The sequence below is a fragment of the Beta vulgaris genome, chromosome 5, assembly GCF_026745355.1.
Source record: "Beta vulgaris subsp. vulgaris cultivar EL10 chromosome 5, EL10.2, whole genome shotgun sequence".
In the NCBI taxonomy this organism is placed as follows: Eukaryota; Viridiplantae; Streptophyta; class Magnoliopsida; order Caryophyllales; family Amaranthaceae; genus Beta; species Beta vulgaris.
The window spans coordinates 27432688-27445432 of record NC_079206.1 but is presented as its reverse complement, the minus strand read 5'-3'; the positions used below and the strand labels follow the sequence as shown (position 1 = coordinate 27445432).

General features: G+C 35.7%; 1 protein-coding gene across 2 annotated transcripts in view; it reads right to left on the bottom strand.

The window, feature by feature from the left end:
* Positions 1–494: 494 nt before the first annotated feature.
* Positions 495–12745, bottom strand: part of LOC104893408 (nucleolin 2) — a 58110-nt gene continuing 45859 nt past the window's right edge. Inside the window, exons 13-15 of one of the 2 annotated variants that reach the window (XR_007274388.2) lie at positions 1142–3482; positions 923–1026; positions 495–718 (exon numbers count right to left, since the gene is read on the bottom strand). The gene's annotated coding sequence lies outside the window, so the exon portion shown is untranslated. The remainder of the gene's footprint in view (positions 719–922; positions 1027–1141; positions 3483–12745) is intronic. The other variant, XR_002039950.3, reaches the window with a different exon arrangement.

Sequence of the window (12745 nt, the reverse complement as noted above, 5' to 3'; positions counted from 1 at the left end):
ATGGGAAAAAAGACAATAATTTGAGACAGACCTGCTGATCATAAGACTTCTAATGACATTTACCAATTTTCGTTGTCAAATTGTCTAAATTTGCAGCTTCCCAATTGCGTTGAAACTGATGGGAGGTTGAACATGAACGATTCATTGGAACTTCGAACAAAAAAATTGATGAAGATTGACAAATAAAACACTAAAATCGAACAACAAGATTTAAACAAACCGAGTAAATTCTCTAATCACCTGGAAGAACGATGAGGATTGAACGCCAATGGGAATGGACAAATTCAGGAGCAGAATTTAGCCAATTCGTCCTAGGAACTAAACATTCTTGAGTTGTATGTTTACCTGGAAAATGTGGTCTCCGACAAACCTCCATCGAATAGCTTTAAATCAATAAGTTTTCAAACTAAAACCAGTCTGAGTAAATCATTCTACTTCTATCAAGATTAATTTTTTCCAAAAAGATCTGACCAACACATAAAAACTTATGCACCTTTCAATCGATCAGATTCATCCTTGCCTGATCTTAAAGTTGAAACTTGCTGACAAAATTAAATGTTCAATTTTCCACATTGTGTTAGTACACTTTATAGTGTTAATTACATAACCAAAAGTGACTAATCTTTCAAACCCTAGATCAAAATACAAGTTCCCTACTTCAATGAGCTCGGCACTGACAGGTGCACCCTCATCTTCTCATGCATTCGAATTACATCAACTAACAAACCCACAAAACATCAAGATTATTCCATGAAACTAAAAAACAACCAATCATCATTCAACCAATTATGAACCAGAAAACACTAATCAAATTAAATACCCACCACCCGGTAATATTAATTCCAAACATCGAAAGCTAAATACAAATTAACCCAATAAACTAAAAAAAAGGGAGAAATTGAAGACTAAGTAAGAGAGATACCTTGGCGAATTTAATCTCATCTTCAAGCTCATGAAATCGATTATTAAGTTTACTGAATTTGTTAATATTCTGCTGATCTTCCCAAGTGACTTGGGTCTCTGATCCTGAACCATATAAAATGCAAATTATAAGTAAAAATCAGGCACGAATTAATCACCGAGAGATAAAGGTGAATAAAAATTAAGAATGAATTTGAAGATATTGAGCAGGTAGATTCACCTTTTGCATGTTTTGATGAAATGTCACCACGAAGGGGACAGAGAAGACGCGAGCAGGGGACAGAAGCACGTCAGAAACACCGCGCGAGGGGGAAACGACAACACGGCAAGCGCCGGGGAAAACGAGACACCCGTAAGGGGTGGCTGACGGGGCAGCAGCGCAAGGGATCAAAGAAAGAGAGAGCGGGCTTGGGTTGGGGCTTTCACGGGGAAGGAAAGGAGTTGGGGTGAGAGAAATAGAGATGGGTTTAGGGTTTTTTTTCCCAAACTATCCGACTAGGAAAAGAAAATAAAGGAGTAAACGACTTTGACTTTCTATTTTGGTAAAATACTGCTCAACCAATTGCACACGAAATAAAAAATATAAAATAATATTAATAACTTCATAGAATTTGTATGTAAATATATTATAACCACCACAAAAAAAAAATATTTATACGCTAACCCAAATAAAATAAGAATATTTAAAATATAATTAGCTTAATAATTATAATTAACGCTAAATAAAATGCTGTTAAGAATCGGGGTATTACACTTACAGAGCGCCTTACGTAATTTGTCAATATACCAATGCTTTAAGTTTTGGATTTATTGTGTTTGGCAGCTAATAAAGTGCCAAACATAAAATTTGGATTACTCCCCTAAAATAAATTACTTATAAAAACTTTACTTTACAAATTTTCAAAAAGAAAAATACTTATACTCTTAAAAGAAACCTATTCTAAAGTGTTACTTTAAATGTGTTACAAATATAAAAGTGTTACTTAAAAGTGTTACATTTTATAAAGTGTTACATCAAAATTTAAAAAGTGCTACATGAAAATGTTACTTATAGAAAAAGTGTTACATTAAGTGTTACATATTAATAAAGTGCTACCAAGGTGTTACATAAATATTCGAGAAACTTGAATTTTAAAAAGTGTTACCCTATACATGTTACCTTAGACCAACAAATAGGTGTTACATACATATTCGAATTACATCATCCCAACAAATAGGTGTTACATACATATTCGCGAACACCTATTTGTTGGGATGATGTGAGCCCTGGTATACCAGTTGCCCTAAGTTAATTCACGATACAATGGAGTAAGTTTGAGTAATTCGAGACAAAATGAGAGTCGCACAAAATCGACAAAAGAAGTATGCTGACTTACAAAGGACAAAGCTGAAATTCGAAGAAGAGGATAAGGTATTTCTTCGTGTTTCACCTACCAATGGGGTGAAAAGGTTTGGGCTGCAAGGGAAATTGAGTCCTATGTTTATAGGACCATTTGAGGTTTGCGAAGAATTGGCGAAGTTACATATAAAAGCCTTGCGGGTGGAATTGTCAAAGGTTCACAACGTCTTCCACGTCTCTCAACTATGGAAATATATACATGATCCTTCACATGTGTTAGCGTACGAACCGTTATAGATAGATGAGTTGTTATGCTATGAGGAGAGACCTATAAGGATCCTGAATAGACGGGAAAAAGTTTTACGGAACTAGACAATACATTTGGCTAAAGTATTATGGACCAATCATCGAACAGAAGAAGCAACTTGGGAACAAGAAGTGGATATGCGAGAACGACACCTCCAATTATTCCAAGGTATGTTATACGTTTCGGGACGAAAATTCTTTAAGAATGGTAGAGTGTAATATCCTGACTTATTAAGCTAAGATTAGAATTGATAATCCACGGTCATTATGCTAACGATGATTAAATTAAGTCGTGACCGTTAAGTTTTGAATTCTAGGAGTTGAAATGATTGTTATGTGAATTTTGTTGTCGATGTGGATATTATGTGTTATTAGCTAACTAATAATATGAGCTATGTGAGAATTGAGTAATTCATGAACTATGTTAAAAAAGTTAAGTATTATTTTATAGTTATGAGATTTGTAGTAGTCATTGATATCGTTTTGTTGTTCGGGGAATTGAGATTAAAGATTAATTAAGTCAAGATACTTTCATTAAGGTATATAATATACTTTGGAGGACTTTAGTTAAGAATAATTAGTAATTGAGGACATAATCTAAGTTAAAAGCCTTGGTAATTCTGGTTTATTCATAAGCAAGGGATATGACGATTTTACCCCTTATACTGAACCAAAAATTACGATCCTTCCCTCACCCATTCTCCATATATACAAGACTAAAGTCCTCACTCATTTTCATAAAAATCATTCCACAAGAAACATAACAAAACAACACATCTTTACTCTTCTCCTCTTCACACCATTCTGGCGAGCAGCACCCGCTGCTGTTGGCAGCTTGCTTCAGTTGGCTCCTAGCTCTGATTCTTGACCAAGGTGTTCTCCATACTAGGCAGGCATTACTTTTGAGGTTCCATTTCTGTATCATCAAGAAAAACCAATGAAGGTGAGTTGTAGCTGAATTTCAGCATTTATGAGGTATATTAGGTTGAAACTTGATTTCTTTGGTTTAAATGCTAACTTTTAAGGGATGAATGTTTTCTCTAAGGTCCTAAGAAGTTGCCGGAGAAGTGGTAAAAGTTATTAAGTAAGATTTGATTCCTAAACACCGAGTTAAGGTACACAAGAACCACCCTTCGAAGCTTTACTTTCTTAATTGTTTGAATAACACTTGTTTATGGAGAATGATGTAAGCTACAAATATGTATTGTGTTCGAAACCTATTATTTTTTTAAGAATTTATAAGTTGTTGATTTCAATGTGTTAGTTGTGAATTCTTGGAATCGTTCCATGTCAAGTTCCTCTAAAACCGATCAAATCGTGCTTCTACTTTGATTATACCTTGATTAAATGCTTTAAATGTTGCTTTCCTTTCATGGTATACTTCTGGAAAAAGTTAATATCTTGATTGTTGATCAACCTTTGTCTCATATATTTCCTCTTTTGACAAGTACAATCTTTATTTGAGAAGTAAACAACACTTAAAACCCGACTTTTCGCTTAATTACTTTCCGAGCTAGTAAGGGCATGTTCTCCCCAGCTAATATTCAGTTCACTTCAGTTCATTTCATTTCAGTTCAGTTCAGTTCAGTTCAATTCAGTTCAGCTCAGTTCTATTCGATTCAGTTCAGTTCAGTTTAAATCAGTTTAGTTCAGATCAGTTCAGTTCAGCTCTTGACAATAATTTTACTCTGACATATCACAGCTCAGCTCAGCTCAGCTCAGCTCAGCTCAGCTCAGCTCAGCTCAGCTCAGCTCAGCTCAGCTCAGCTCAGCTCAGCTCAGCTCAGCTCAGCTCAGCTCAGCTCAGCTCAGCTCAGCTCAGCTCAGCTCAGCTCAGCTCAGCTCAGCTCAGCTCAGCTCAGCTCAGCTCAGCTCAGCTCAGCTCAGCTCAGCTCAGCTCAGCTCAGCTCAGCTCAGCTCAGCTCAGCTCAGCTCAGCTCAGCTCAGCTCAGCTCAGCTCAGCTCAGCTCAGCTCAGCTCAGCTCAGCTCAGCTCAGCTCAGCTCAGCTCAGCTCAGCTGTTTTATGACGATGAGAACAGACACTAAACCCTTCTTTTTTTGGTTGTTACATGCTTTTGAACGATGAATACCTACTTATATATTAAGTGGTAAACCAAAAATTTGGCTAAACCCAATAGGTACAAGTGATCAGTGATGGAAACCATTGTTCTGTAACACTAAATCGAGAACCATCAAAATTGACCTATGTTTTACTTGTGTGAGATAATCTTTCTATATACTAAAAGCCCTTCTATGAACCCTTTACCTACTGCCATGTCTTGATAACACAGCCTTTAACCACCTCAATCAATCACACCATTCTTCCGAAACATGATTGTTAAGTCACCTTTCCAAAAACAGTGGAACTTGACATAGCAAGCTTGTTTTACGAAACTTATTTTGATAAGTTAAGTTGATTATAAAGTTGGTTCGATCAAGTATTTGTGAATAATGTTTTTGGTATATTTAATTAGAAGTTTTATACGTATTAAAAGACTCGTTTTAAAAGGGAAGTAGTTGTGTAAGCAGTGATGAACAACACTCCCGGAGCGGTTTTTCTCTCTAAGTATTTAAAGCGGCTATAGCTCTTAAGCGCGTATTACTCCGTTATTTAGGGCTATAACCTAGAAAGTCTTGCAAGCATAAGTGGAGAAAGATGGGGAGACGTCCCTTAAGAGTCTGGAGATTTGGCTTTGCCCTCCATTCGTGTACCTTCCCGAAGTTAGAAACATTTTGAGTTTTGTACAAAAATGTTTAAGTGATTGTTGAAAAGAGTATAAATATTATTCATGAAAAGTTACTCGAAAATAAAAATTTATTTTCAGCCACCTTATTATTTTGGAACTGGTGGGACTTGTGTACCAGCATAAGCTGATTGTTTTGTTCTTTTGAACCTAGTCAGGCCAGATTCAACTGTTTTGCACTGAAGGTCAAAGATTACCTTAGTACGGAATGTTCGTGTTATGTGTACTGTTGCTGCGTTGTATTTATTGTATAAAATCGACTATGTTATGTAACTTATATTTTGAACTCGGATATCTAAATACTTAGACTATGATGTAATAATTAAATTATTTAAGTTGTTTTCATAAATATGCTTAGATACTTCCACATTTCCTAACCTCCCAAGGACAGGTTGGTTTGAAAATCTGTACTAACCACATCTCTAATTGGGAGCTTAACTCATTGATTAATTATAATTAGTCTTAATTAAGCTGTTATTTAGGAAGGATTGTTACACTTCAATCTCAATTATCGCATTACCTTCCTCTGCCCGACTCACCATTCCCTCTTGTTGTACAATATTATCTCCACTTGGGGACCTCAACCTAACGGCTCTTACGTAACATTCTACCACCACCCTATTCCTACTCAACCAATTCATTCCCAAAATCACATCATAATATTCCAGATTAAACGGTATCAAATCTACCCGCAAATCTGACCCTGCTATCCTAATTTCACAATCTCTAAATATTTATTTACAACAAGTCGACTCCCTACTAAGCATACAGATAGTCATATTTAAAGGTTCAACACAGGGCTTATATGGCATGTTGCCAACAAACATATTTGAAATAAATGAATGGAGAATCAAATAACACATTGACCATCGAGTTACATACAGGAAATCACCCTGAAATCGCATTACATGATACAACCTTCAGTTCTGGCACTCCCTTTGCCTATGTCTTAACAACGAATAGCTTCCTCGGTGCTTTTCCCTGACTGACAGGCTGAAATCCTTTTTCGATTTCACCTTGGCTCGGGATCCCATCTCCAGTGGTCAGCAACAACATATTCCCCAATTTATTATTTCCTCTTGGCCTTCCCGATTATTTCCACGAGGGACACTCACTAATTCGGTGTCCAACGTTCTCGCACTTAAAACACACCATTTAACCCGAGCAATTTTTGCCATAGTGATTCCTTCCGCAATGGTTGCACTTCCATTTTATTCTTCCACCCTTACTATTCCCAACTTGCCCTTTGAACATAAATGGGGATGACACTTCTGTTCTTGCCTTCTTGAATCCTCCCTCCTTAAATTTTCCTCCACGCCTTTTCTTCCTGAACTCCTCATCCTTCAATTATGTTCGCTCCTGTTCTAGAGCGTGATCATATAGTTCTTCAAAAGTTGTATATGTCCCAATTCGCTTTTGGTACTTCAGATTTAGGCCTTCAAAGAACCGCATCATCTTCATCCTTTCATTGCCTACAAAATCAGGCGCTAATCGGGACAGTTCCAAGAATTTTGTTGCATAATCCAATACTGACATCTTTGCTTGCTTCAAGAATAAGAACTCGTTCTCCATTCTCCGCAATGCCGGAGGGAACAACTTATCCTTCATCTTCTCAACAAACTCCACCCAAGTAAACTCTGGCTGCTGAGCTACTCCTTTGGTAGCGTCCACCATATATCAGCTGGTCCTTTCAGATATAAGGCATCAATTTTAACCTTCATGGTCTCAGGGTAACTGACCACGTCAAGCAACTTACTCATGTATGTAATCTAGTCCTCAAATTTGACGGGATCAGGTTCACCATCATAAGTGCGTGGCTTATGAGCAGCTAAGCGCTTATAAAATTTCCCCTCATCATCATTCTTGTTTTGTTTTCAAGTATTTGCAACAGTAGAGCATTCATTTCCTTGATTTCCTGTAATTGCTCAACATCCAGCGATTGGGATAAACCTCCTTGGCTTGCCATTTCCCTACATATTCAAATGCAATGCTGTGTTGAAATTCCACACATTTTTTTCTTCATAAGTTCACTTAATACATTTATTTCAGCTTCACATATTTATTTCATACATATTTCTATTTCACAAGCATACCAATTTACTCATCTTTCATACATATATTCCATAATAACATAGCAACTTCTCTTATTATTTATTTACATACTTCATACAAACATGCTGAACTTCTCTTATCATTTATTTACATACCTCATACAAACATGCTGGTCCTTATTACATAGAAACTTAACATTACATAAAGAAAGACATATAATAGTAGTTTCCTTGTGCTTATTTCCACTCCTTGACTACACTCCCCGATTAATCCAACCTGCACGGGTCATAATAGTATCCACCATCATCACAACTAATGGGCGGGGTCTCTGGAACATAATCAGGGCCACAAGTCTTACATCCTTCCTCAGATCCATAGGTGGTACTTGATTGGGTTGTGTAAGTAGTACTTGAACTTGGTACTGTTGGGGTTCTCGAGCTAGAACGACTCTTAGTTTCACTAGACGACCCAGACAAACCTCCATACATCCTAGCCGCCCATTCTTCCTTTCTATGGGCGATTCACTCATACATTTCCCTCCAATGAGGATCATTCAAGTAAATTTGCCCCTGTTTTTGATATTCAAAGGTAATATCCATTTCCTTCCTAACCTCCTCTGTTGTGCCTTCCCATCTTATGAGACTTTTATTTATATTTTCCATCATCACACCATACCCTTGAATTGCTCTTGTAGCCACATATAATTTTAACAGACTCCAGTAGGTTCTACGAAAGCTAACCCATGACTCATAGGCCGGTAATATCTTTATTATATCATATGCTTGAATTCATGTCCGCCAATAATGATTGGTACTAGCATGAGCCATAACCTTATTCCATTCTTGAATATGCCCTAACACTTCATTAGCATGATCGATCGCATCATCCCACCATTTCCCTACCGGGACATAGGTGTCGGCGTCCTTTAAATAGGTACATTTTCATTCATGCTCTCACTTGATTTACTTGAAGTCATCGACACATAATTTCTAATGTTTATACAGTCATCACATACATAATCTATTCACATCATCACATATTTTTTTCAAAAATATTTTTATAATTATGTATATCATTATTCATTATTTTTGAAATCCAAAATACTTAATTTTAGAGTGTTGGAAACTTTTGCTCTGATACCAAGTGTAACAGCGCTCCCTAAATAGCAGTTTAATTAAGATTAACTATAATTAATTAAAGAGTTAAGTTATCAATTAGAGATGTTGTTAGTACAAATTTCCAAACTACCTTTCCTTTGGGAGGTTAGGAAATCTGGAAGTATATAAGCATATTTATGAAAAAAACTTGAATTATTTCATCATAGTCTAAGTACTTAGATATCCGAGTTCAAAATATAATAAGTTACATAAAATAGTCAATTTTATACAATAAACACAACGCAAGTGTAGTACACATAACACGAACAATCCAGACTAAGGTAATCTTTGACCATCAGTTTATTACTACAAAATCGTTGAATCTGCCCCCACCAGGACGGGTTCAAAAGAACAAAACAGCCAGCTCACGCTGGTACACAAGTCCCACCAGTTCCAAAATAATAAGGTGGCTTAAAATAGATTTTTATTTTGAATTAATACCATAATCTATATCTTAAACACTTTTATTCGCTTAATTACAAAGTTACCTCTTCTTTTGAATAAAGTAGAATAATAACAACCACATAAACATATCGAGTAACTTTCCATGAATAATATTTATACTCTTTTCAACAATCACTTAAACATTTTTGTACAGAACTCAAAATGTTTTAAGTCTAGGAAGGAACACGAATGGAGGGAAAAGCCAAATCTCCATATATTTGAGGGACGTCTCCCCACCTTTCTTAACATCTTCTTGCAAGACTTTATAGGTCATGACCCTACATAACGGAGCAATACCCTCTCCAGACCAATACTCGCTTTGAAGAAATAACCGCTCTAAATACTTAAAGAGCAAAGCCGCTCCGCAAGTGTTGTTCATCACTGCTTACACAACTACTTCCCTTCTGAAACTAGTCTTTTAATACTTATAAAACTTATACTTCAATATACCAAAAACTTCATTTTCAAATACTTGATCGAACCAACTTTATAATCAACTTAGCTTGTCAAAACAAGTTTCGTAAAACAAGCTTGCCATGTCAAGTTCCACTGTTTTTGGAAAGGTGACTTAATAATCATGTTTCGAAAGAATGGTGTGATTAATTGAGGTGGTTAAAGGTTGTGTTATCAAGACATGGCAGTAGGTAAAAGGTTCATAGAAGGGCTCTTAATATATAGAAAGATTATCTCACACAAGAAAAACATAGGTCAATTTTGATGGTTCTCGGTTTGGTGTTAAAGAACAATGGTTTCCGTACAATGATCACTTGTAACTCTTGGGTTTAGCCAAAGTTATGATTTACCACTTAATATATGAAGAGGGAAGTAGGTATTCATCATTCAAAAGAATTTAAAGAACCAAAAAAACAAGGGTTTACTAGCTCGGAAAGTCATTAAGCGAAAAGTCGGGTTTTAAGTGTTGTTTACTTCTAAAACAAAGGTTGTACTTGTCATAAGAGGAAAAATATGAGACAAAGGTTGATCAAAAATCAAGATATAGGTTATGTTTCCCGTCTATTTCCCATCTATCTAGGATCGTTTTATAGGTTATGTTTCCGCTACAAGTGAATATAAGGAAAAACTTTGTTTAGAAAGTTCATATCTTGGTTTTTGATCAACCTTTGTCTCATATTTTTCCTCTTATGACAAATACAACCTTTGTTTGAGAAGTAAACAACACTTTAAACCCCACTTTTTCGCTTAATTACTTTTCGAAGCTAGTAAACCTTGTTTTTTTGGTTCTTTAAATGCTTTTGAATGATGAATACCTACTGCCCTCTTCATATATTAAGTGGTAAATCAAAACATTGGCTAAACCCAAGAGTTACAAGTGATCATTGTATGGAAACCATTGTTCTTTAACACCAAACCAAAAACCATCAAAATTGACCTATGTTTTTCTTGTGTGAGATAATCTTGCTATATATTAAGATCCCTTCTATGAACCCTTTCCCTACTGCCATGTCTTGATAACACAACCTTTAACCACCTCAATTAATCACACCATTCTTTTTAAACATGATTGTTAATTCACCTTTCCGAAAACAGTGAAACATGACATAGCAAGCTTGTTTTCCGAAACTTGTTTTGATAAGTTAAGTTGCTTATAAAGTTGGTTCGATCAAGTATTTGAGAATGAAGTTTGTGGTATATTTAAGTATTAAGTTTATAAGTATTAAAAGACTAGTTTTTGAAGGGAAGTAGTTGCGTAAGTAGTGATGAATAACACTCGCGAAGCAGTTTTGCTCTTTAAGTATTTAGAGCGGGTATTTCTTCAAAGTGGGTATTGGTCTGGAGAGGGTATTGCTCCGTTATGTAGGGTCATGACCTAGAAAGTCTTGCAAGTAGAAGTTAAGAAAGGTAGGGAAACGTCCCCTCAAAAATCTGGAGATTTGGCTTTGCCTTCCATTCGTGTTCCTCGCCAGAGTTATAAACATTTTGAGTTATGTACAAAAATGTTTAAGTGATTGTTGGAAAGAGTATAAATATTATTCATGGAAAGTTACTCGATATGTTTATGTGATTGTTATTATTCTACTTTATTCAAAGGGAGAGGTAACTTTGTAATTAAGCGAATAAAAGTGTTTGAGACATCAATTATGTTATTACTTCAAAATAAGAACCTATTTTCAGCCACGTTATTATTTTGGAACTGGTGGGACTTGTGTACCAACGTAAGCTGACTGTTTTGTTCTTTTGAACCTCTCTTGATGGGGGCAGATTCAACTGTTTTATAGGAATGAAATGAAGGTCAAAGATTACCTTAGTCTGGAATGTTCATGTTATGTGTATTGTCGTTGCGTTGCGTTTATTGTATAAATTCAATTATGTTATGTAACTTATATTTTGAACTCGGGTATGTATATACTTAGACTATGATGTAATGAGTAAATAATTAAAGTTGTTTTCATAAATATGCTTCGATATTTCCAAATTTCCTAACCTCCCAAGGGCAAGGTGGTTTGGAAATCTGTACGAACAACTTCTCTAATAGGCAGCTTAACTCTTTAATTAATTATAGTTAGTCTTACTTAAGCTGCTATTTAGGGAAGGTTGTTACACTTGGTATCAGAGCAAACGTTTCCGAAACTCTAAAATTAAGTATTTTGGATTTAAAAAATAATGAATAATGATATATATATTTATAAGAATATTTTTGAAAAAAATAAGTGATGATGTGAATGTGTGTTTATGTGCATAGATTATGTATGTGATGACTGTATAAACATTAGAAATTCTGTGTCGATGACTTCAAGAGATCAAGTGAGAGGATAAATGAAAATGTACCCTATTTGAAAGAACCCGACACCTCTGCCCCAGTGGGGAAATGGTGGGATGATTCAATCGATCATGCTAATGAAGTGTTAGGGCATATTCAAGAATGGAATGAGGTTATGGGTCATGCTAGTAACAATCATTATTGGCGGACAGGAATTCAAGCATATGCTATAATAAAGACCTTACCGGCCTGTGAGTCATGGGCTAGCTTTCGTAGAACCTACTAGAGTCTGTTAAAATTATATGTGGCTACAGGAGCAATTAAAGGGTATGGTGTGATCATGGAAAATATAAATAAAAGTCTCATAAGGTGGGAAGGCACAGTAGAGGAGGTTAGGCAGGAAATGCATATTACCCTTGAACATCAAAAACAGACGCAAATTTACCTGAATGATCCTTATTGGAGGGAAATGTATGAGTGAATCTCCCATAGAAAGGAAGAATGGGCGGCTAGGATGTATGGAGGTTGGTCTGGGTCGTCTAGTGAAACTAAGAGTTGTTCTAGCTCGAGAGCCCCAACAGCAACAAGTTCAAGTACTACTTACACAACCCAATCAAGTACCACTTATGGATCTGAGGAAGGATGTAAGACTTGTGGCCCTGATTATGTTCCCGAGACCCCGCCCATTAGTTGTGATGATGGTGGATTCTATTATGACCCGTGCAGGTTGGATTAAGCGGGGAGTGTAGTCAAGGAGTGGAAATAAGCACAAGGAAACTACTATTATATGTCTTTCTTTATGTAATGTTAAGCTTCTATGTAATAAGGACCAGCATGTTTGTATGAGGTATGTAAATAAATGATAAGAGAAGTTCAGCATGTTTGTATGAAGTATGTAAATAAATAATAAGAGAAGTTGTTATGTTATTATGGAATATATGTATGAAAGATGAGTAAATTGGTATGCTTGTGAAATAGAAATATGTATGAAATAAATATGTGAAGTTGAAATAAATGTATTAAGTGAAATTATGAAGAAAAAAATGTGTGGAATTTCAACAC